The sequence below is a fragment of the Pan paniscus genome, chromosome 5 (assembly GCF_029289425.2).
Source record: "Pan paniscus chromosome 5, NHGRI_mPanPan1-v2.0_pri, whole genome shotgun sequence".
Lineage (NCBI taxonomy): Eukaryota > Metazoa > Chordata > Mammalia > Primates > Hominidae > Pan > Pan paniscus.
In genome coordinates this window covers 43,368,041-43,376,805 of record NC_073254.2, presented here as the reverse complement: position 1 = coordinate 43,376,805, position 8,765 = coordinate 43,368,041, and the positions used below count along the sequence as shown (strand labels likewise).

Genomic DNA, 8,765 nt, shown 5'->3' with positions numbered 1-8,765 from the left:
GGCCCCAGAACTAGAGTTCGGTGGTCTCAAACATGGGTCATTACTTAATAAATTAGTGTACATAGGATACACCATCCAAAATATGGCCTAAAACAATTCTTGAGTTTTGACTGGAGAAACCTGGAGAAAATGGTGTACAAGGGATCCAGGAAAAGTTTAGGGCTGAGAGATGCATCTCTCTGGGGAAAGGAGATAGGACTGGGCACTGGAAAAATGAAATAGTTTCTTCCCAGTAACTCGTCATTTCCATGAAGCCAAGACGATGCGAAAACTGAGGGAATCTGTGATTGGTTTACTTTACAAACTTGGTGTTTTTTTTTTTTTTTAATCTTTCCTACCCTATCAACATAGGGGACATAGCTGGGGAAAGGGTCACAGAAAATCGCCCCAGATTGTTTTCTGGATCAATCCAAAGGTGAGCTTAGAGCAATCAACCTTTAGGCAAAATACTTGGGGCTTTTCTGACAAGGGGGAGCTTTTTTTTTTTTTTTAATTTCAACTTTTATTTTAGATTCAGGGAGTACAGTGCAGGTTTGGGACAAGGGTGTATTGCGTGTTGCTGATGTCTGGAGTACGATTGAACCCGTCACCCATGTGGTGAGCATAATACCCAACAGGCAGTTTTTCAATCCTTTTCCCCCTCCCAACCTCCCACCTCTTACGGTCTCCAGTGTTTTCTGTTCCAGGGGAGCTCTTGTTTGAGCTTACAGGCTTTTCTTCCTGGAGGAAGCACCATCGTATCTTTGAGACGGAAAAGGTTAAAATAGATCAAACAATGATGCTCCCTCTTACGCTGTCATGTCCACTCCTTCATTGCAGACTTGAGTTCTTGGCTCATATTTCTGTACCCGAACGTGCATTATCATTATTAGTAACTTAGAGAAGAGAGCCTTCAAAGAAGGCAAAGATGTCACTTCTGATCATCTCGCAGTTTATAATTCTAAGGAATTGCTATTAGGAATTTTAGATGGAGTTTTATTCCTTCTGCCCACCTCCTCCCCCGCCTCTCCCCGCCCCCCTTCAAGTTGTTAAATCTCTAATTACGAAGTTAAAGGTTTGAAAACAGAAACTCAACGTTTCCTCACTACACTTCAGTCTTGATGTGTGCAAATCAGTACCCGCGTGCGGCCGCGTGGCCTAATGGATAAGGCGTCTGATTCCGGATCAGAAGATTGAGGGTTCGAGTCCCTTCGTGGTCGTGTTCTTACTATTGTCAGGAAATATCTTTACTTTCTGCATATCTCCTTGAGCTTTCTGCAAGCCAGTTAAAAAAAAAAAAAAAACAAAACCGGCTTGTTCCCAAGACTTTGGGAACTTGAAATGAAAGAAGACTATTGACAAAAAAAGCAAGAACCCGGTAAGCAACCTGTGTATTGACTATTAAAGTGCACTTTGTCCCTGGCATAGGTACTACCGGAGGCATTCGTAATTTGGAATGGGCTTGGTTTTTCAATTTATGGTCTTGTCCTACTTGTTTCATGAATTTAACAAACGCAACACAAAATCACCCTTTTCTTTCTTTCTTTTTTTTTTTTTGAGACGGAGTCTCGCTCTGTCACCCAGGCAGGAGTGCAGTGGCACGATCTCGGCTCACTGAAAACTCCGCCTCTCCGGGTCAAGCGATTCTCCTGCCTCAGCCTCCCGGGTAGCTGGGAATACAGGCGCCCGCCATCACACCCGGCTAATTTTTGTATTTTTTTAGTAGAGACGAGGTTTCATCATGTTGGCCAGGTTGGCCTCAAACTCCTGACCTCAGGTGATCCGCCCGCCTCGGCCTCCCAAAGTGCTGGGATTACAGGCGTGAACCACCGTGCCCGGCATTTTATTTATTTATTTATTTATTTTTGAGTCTCACTTTGTCGCCCTGGCTGGAGTGCAGTGGCACAATCTCTGCTCATTGCAATCTCCACCTCCAGGGTTCAAGCGATTCTCCTGCCTCAGCCTCCCGAGTAGCTAGGATTACAGGTGCCCGCCATCATGCCTGGCTGATTTTTGTATTGTTGGTAGAGAAGGGGTTTCACCATGTTGGCCAGGCTGGTCTCGAACTCCTGACCTCAAGTGATCCGCCCGCCTTGACGTCCCAAAGTGCTGGGATTACAGGCGTGAGTCATCGCGCCCGGCAGAAAAGTACCATCTTAATAGTAAGGACTATCATAATAGTAGGGGTATTGGGTGCAGGGTATATGGGAACTCTAATATCTTCTAAATTTTTCTGTAAAGCTAAGACTGTTCGACAATTATACTCTATGAAATAAAAATGATTTTTTTTTTAAAGATAGACAGCCATGTGTTTAAAAAAACTTAGAGCAAAGATCTTGCCCTAGAAAGCAAATGCAACTCTAACGGGGTTCTTGTACTGGTTAACATCCGCATTAAAGATGATGGTGACTTACAGGGCCTATGCCATTCTCTCTGATTTCTACGATTTCCTTATTACTCTCAACACAAGCTTAAATAAAACAGTAAACAGAAAAGTAAAATCTTTCCAGACCTTGGTTAACAAAAGCAGAAACAAGGAGGAGAACGAGGAGGAGAAGGTGCAGGAGAAAGAAAAGAACAAAAAGAGGAAGAAGAGGAAGAAGTCACAATCAAGGAGAGTATATCACCAAGAAAAGAAAGTTTCTATCAAAAACTTTCTTTGGGCTCTCAAAACTCGAGAGTCAAACATTGTTAATAAATTTCCACAAAAATCTGAAGGTCACAAACCCAAATCCTAATAGGAAAAGCTTTCATCAAAATGTACTGATAAAGGCTCAATTACAACAACCTGGAACTCATGTGGTTGGGACACTCACTCGAGCTCATAGTTTTGAAGGATGGCCAGAATTTAGAAACAAAGTGGTCAAAGAATGCACTATTATCACAGTAAGAGTTTGGCAACCCTATCAGCAAAATGAGCCAGGGCCCTCTAAGAAATCTCACAGGACCCACATATTGCTGAGGAAAAGAGGTATTTACTCACAACTGAAAAAACAAAACTGAATGTATGTCTTGCTTGAGCAGGGGTGAACTACAAGCAGATTGCAGTCTCTTAGTAAACAAACAAAACAAGAAACAAAACAAAAAGACAGGATATGCAGAGGAGTTTAATTAATTGTCAAGTGAAATTAAATTCACATAAATCAGCCTTTTGGGTGGTTCAAAGTAGAGACGGCTGTGAATTGTTCCTAGATTGACATACAAACAAATACTTTATTTATTTATTTATTTATTTATTTATTTAATTTTTTGAGACGGAGTGTCGCTCTATCGCTCAGGCTGGAGTGCAGTGGTGTGAACTGCGATCTCGGCTCACTGCAACCTCCGCCTCCCGGATGCAAGCGATTCTCCTGCCTCAGCCTCCTGAGTAGCTGGGACTACAGGGGCATGCCACCAAGCCCGGCTAATTTTTTTGTAATTTTAGTAGAGACGGGGTTTCACCATGTTAGCTAGGATGTTCTTGATCTCCTGCGTGATCCGCCCGCCTCGGCTTCCCAAAGTGCTGGGATTACAGGCGTGAGCCACCGCGCCTGGACTTACAAATCTCTTTTACTTAGGAACTACTGAGTTAAGATAAATGTGGGTGCTAAATTCCAATTTGGTCCGGGCATGGTGGCTCACGCCTGTAATCCCAGCATTTTGGGAGGCCGAGATGGGCGGATCATCTCAGGTCAGGAGGTCAAGACCAGCCTGCCCAACATGGCGAAATCCATCTCTACTAAAAACACAAGAATTAGCTGGGTTTGGTGGCGTGCGCCTGTAATCCCAGCTGCTCGGGAGGCTGAGACACGAGAATCACTTGAACCCGGGAGGTGGAGGTTGCAGTGAACTGAGATCACGCCACTGCACCCCAGCCTGGGTGGCAGAGTGAGACATCATCTCAAAAAATAATAATAATAAAAATGAAATAAATAAATTCTGATTTGTTGTGTGAATTCATGGTTAATTATGCAAAAGTGGAATATTCTATTCTTAATTGACTCAAATTAAAATTTCATTTAAATGTCAAGTTTCAAGATACCAAGATTGAGTGCTGATAGTATTTTTATTACTTGAGCACAAACTCCTGGACTCAGTTCTCTTGTCTTGGTCTCCGAAAATGCTAGGATTACAGGCGTGAGCCACTCTGTCTGTCTCCTCAGTAATTTTTTTTAAGTAAAGTTTATTTTATTTATTTTTTGAGTTGAGGTCTCGCCCTGTCACCCATGCTGGAGTGCAGTGGCACTGCAAGCATGGCTCACTGCTACCTCAAACTCCTAGGCCCAGGCAATCCTCCTGCCTCGGCCTCTGGTGTAGCTGGGACCACAGGTGTGCACCACCATACCTGGCTAATTTTTCTATTTTTTTGTAGAGACAGGCTCTCACTATGTTAGCCAGGCTGGTCTCCAACTCCTGAACTCAATTGATCCTCCTGCTTTGGTCTCGCAAAGTGCTGGGATTTGAGGTGTAAGCCACTGCTCCTGACCAATAATTTTTTATATTAATAAATTTATGGCCGGGTGCTGTGGCTCACGCCTGTAATCCCAGCACTTTGGGAGACCGAGGCGGGCGGATCACCTGGGGTCAGGAGTTCGAGACCAGCCCGAATAATATGGTGAAACCCTGTCTCTACTAAAAATACAAAAATTAAACGGGTGTGGTGGCGGGCGCCTGTACTCCCAGCTACTCAGGAGGCTGAGGCAGGACAATCGCTTGATCCCGGTAGGCGGAGGTTGCAGAGAGCCGCGATCGCGCCACTGCAGTCCAGCCTGGGCGACAGAGCGAGAGTCCGTCTCAAAAAATAAATAAATATAATAATAATAATAAAATTTATGTCTACCAAAATAATTTATCTACATTATGAGCAAAATATGTCTATGTTTTGACTTGACACTTTTTGCACTCTCAACACTGCAATCCTCCTCATATCTTAAGTCAGCGTTTTGTTCATCCACTTGACAGTAGGGCAGAAAAGAGCCTTGAATGAATACCTCTCTGCAAATCCGACTTTCCCCGTTCGAATCTTGTCTCTTCCGCTGAGACTAGAGAGAATATAAGTAGCAAAACGCACCGCAAATACCCTCCCGGTTGCTCCAGGAGAAAGCTGGGTTCAGTAGCCTGTTGAGTATGAATCAAAAAGAAGTATGGGAAAATGAAAAGTATCTGCATCAGAACAGGATCGTGATTCCTAAATTTCCGGACTAGTGGCCTGATGCATTTCCAGCTGAGCTAGCCAGAAGTACGATGGTTTTAGTGGGTATCCACTCTAACCCAAAACGTTCAGTCACTACTTAACCTTTCTTCCTCGTTGTTTCTCTTGTATTTTAAACCCAAACACGCGAAAATAAACAAACAAACAAAAAGAAACACAAACAAAATAGTTGCTGCCTGTATCAAAGCTGCAGGCTGCTTCCACATGAGAACTGACACAACGTCACTTTCCTCAAACCTCCAATACCAGGGGCTACTGCTCCACGAATACTCAACCACATGCCCTCGAAAATGCTCAGCCTGTTTCCTGCGATGGAGAGTGCAGTGCAGTGAGGCACTCTCAGAGCCACAAAATCTTGGGAAACACGAGCCGTACCCTTCTGTGGGATATACACTTTGAAACCACTCACCTAGAGCCTTCTCTCTTCCCCAGGGCGTAGAGAAAGCTTAGCAGAGACGCGGCGCTTGGCTGCTTTCTTCCTCCACGCTTGTCTCAATACTATCCGTCTTTAAAGACGCGTCCCCGATTTTTCTTCTGCCTTCTTCTCCGCTGCTTCTTCTCTCCTCCACTCAGTGTTATCCCTCCCGGCTCCAAGAGCCCTTCCTTCCTTTTCAAAGCCTTCCTTTGCGTCCACTCCTCAGCTCATTTCAGTTCCCAGCCACTTGCCTTTCTAGTGTAGTAAGAACATAACCTGTACATTAGGGACAAACTTCTCCCTACTCTCCCTTACGCCCCTGCTGGGTTTACAATGTTCTCCAAAATTCGTATCTGGATTAAACAGTCGCACCGCATTTTGGCTACAGATGGGAAAGGTCTACTTTCTGCACTTCAGGGACTGATGAAATTTTCTCACTTGTGGGGGTGTAGGGAGGGTTTTACAAAGGCTAAATTGGTTTTCTCAGGTTGAGACCAGCTTCCTTTGTGCTTTCCTCCTTGCTCAAAAAAATTTGCTCTGAAAGAGTCCTCTGTCTTCGGCTTCGTTTGTGTTGTCTTTAAAACCAGAGCTAGTCAGGCTTGGCGGCAAACACCAGTAATACGAGCACTTTGGGAGGCGGAGGCGGGAGTATTGCTTAAGCCCAGGAATTCAAGACCAGCCTGGGCAACACAGGGAGAAGACCGACCCCCCCACCCCCATCCCGTCTCTATAAAAAATCAAAAACAAAAAAACCCATAGCTGTAGAGTCGCCGATGAAGCCGCTTCCACATTTCCAAATCCAGATGTTGGACGCAACCTTGTGCAAAACTGCTACCTTTGTCACTCTTTGTTTTTGTCAAGTGTTGTGAATTAACCTCTTGTCTTTGCTTGTTTGGTTGTTTTTCAGGAGTTATTAACAACTTTATTGAAGTACAGTTGATATATGCAAAACCCCTACACATGTTGAAGGTAAGCATATGAGTGAGGACATATGCGTACATTTATAATGCTATTTCCACAATCAGGGTAATAAACAGACTTATCAACTCCAAAAGTTTCTTTGTGTTCTTTCATGTTCATGGGTGGTAAGAAAACTTAAACATCAGAGTTATCTTTTTTTTTTTTTTTTTTTTTTTTTTTTTTATTTTGAGACTGAGTCTCTCCTGTCGCCCAGGCTAGAGTGCAGTGGTGCGATCTCGGCTCACTGCAACCTCCGACTTCCGGGTTCACGCCATTCTCCTGCCTCAGCCTCTCGAGTAGCTGGGACTACAGGCGCCCGCCACCGCGCCCGGCTAATTTTTTAAAACATTTTTAGTAGAGACGGGGTTTCACCGCGTTAGCCAGGATGGTCTCGATCTCCTGACCTCGTGATCCGCCCGCCTCGGCCTCCCAAAGTGCTGGGATTACAGGCGTGAGCCACCGCGCCCGGCCGAGTTATCTTTTTAACAAAATTTTAAGTGTACGTTATGGTATTGTTAACTGAAGGCACTAGGTTGTGCAATAGATCTCTAGAACTTATTCATGTTTCATAACTAAAATTTTAACTCACTGAGCAAAAACTCCCCATTTCCCTCTGCCTCTGGTCCCTGACAATCACCATTCTGTTCTCTGCATTTATGAGTTTGACTATTTTAGATACCTCATATAAGTGGAATTATGAAATATTTGTCCTTCTGTGACTGGCTTATTTCACTTAGCATAATGTCCTCCAGGTTAATCATTGATGCTGGTGCAAATGGCAGAATTTCTTTTTTATAAAAGGCTGAATAATATTCCATTGTATGTATATACCACATTTTCTTTGTCCACTCATCTCTCAATGGACATTTGGATTGTTCCCTTAACTTGGTTATTGTGAATAATGCTGCAGTGAACATGGGAGTGCATATGTTTCTTTGAAATTCTAATTTCGATTTTTTGGGGACGTATACCCAGAAGTGGGATTGCTGGATCATATGGTAGTTCTATTTTTATCTTTTGAGGCGACCCCTTACTATTTTCCATAGTGGTGTCATCATTTTACACACCAACAGTGTAGAAGGGTTCCAATTTCTCTACATCTTTGCTAACACTTATCTTTTGAGTTTTTTCTTTTTAATAAGAGACATCCTAATAGGTGTGAGGTGGTATCTATTGTGATTTTGATTTGCATTTCCTTGATGATTAGTGATGTTAAGAGCACCTCTTCACATACCTAGTGGCTATTTGTATGTATTCTTTGGAGACATGTCTATTCAAGTCCTATGCTCGTTTTAAAAATCAGGTTATTTGGGATTTTAAGGTGTGTGTGTGTGTGTGTGTGTGGCTATTGACTTGTAGCGGTTTAAAAAATTTATTTTGTATATTAACCCCTTATCAGATAAATGATTTGCAAATATTTTCTCCCATTCCATAGCTTGCCTTTTTCCTTTGTTGATTGTTTTCTTTCCTGTGAAGAAGCTTTTTAGTTTGCTATAGTCTCGCTTATCCATTTTTGCTTTTGTTGCCTGTGCTTTTGGTGTCATACTCAAGAAACCATTGCCTAAACCAATGTCAAGAATATTCCCCCCTGTTTTCTTCAAGGAATTTTACAGTTTAGGGGCTTAAGTTTAAGATTTAAATTCGTTTTTAGTTGACTTTTGTGCATTAACATCTTGTCTTGTCTCCTCACCTGGATCTACGTTTCCTCTGCAGCACTCACAGAACTCATCTTTATATTCTCTGGCACTACCGCGCGCGCGCGCGCGTGTTTGTGTGTGTGTGTGTGTGTGTGTGTGTTGGCAGCTCCATAGAGGAGATTTTTTTTAAAAAAGGAGAGAATCTGAAGACATACCAGAAGATTCAATCTTGGAACTTCGCTCCAGGTGGACGGAAACTGACAAAGAAAGTTGGCTAAAAGCAGTCCTTAAAATAGATGACGGCTGTTAGAGGATCCAAGGGTCTTTCGGTCCAGAATGCCTTTCTCCTCTTGACACAGCGTCAAGACAAGATTCCATTCAGAAGTTTCAGAAACAGGAGTTAAAACATAGCGGACTTTAACCTATCATGCCTTAAGCCCTCACCTTTAGATAATAGCATATAATAAATCAGTAAGAAAACGGCATTGTAAGTGGGGGTGTAGCTCAGTGGTAGAGCGTATGCTTAGCATGCATGAGGCCCTGGGTTCGATCCCCAGCACCTCCACAAGTACATTTCCTTATA

General features: G+C 43.2%; 2 non-coding genes across 2 annotated transcripts; both read left to right on the top strand.

Moving 5' to 3' along the window:
• Nucleotides 1-1,126: 1,126 nt before the first annotated feature.
• On the top strand, nt 1,127-1,199 carry TRNAR-CCG (transfer RNA arginine (anticodon CCG)). Its single transcript has one exon. It is a non-coding gene; the product is annotated as a tRNA-Arg (tRNA).
• A 7,476-nt stretch (nt 1,200-8,675) lies between these two features.
• Nucleotides 8,676-8,747, top strand: TRNAA-AGC (transfer RNA alanine (anticodon AGC)). The gene has a single exon. It is a non-coding gene; the product is annotated as a tRNA-Ala (tRNA).
• The last annotated feature ends 18 nt before the right edge of the window (nt 8,748-8,765 follow it).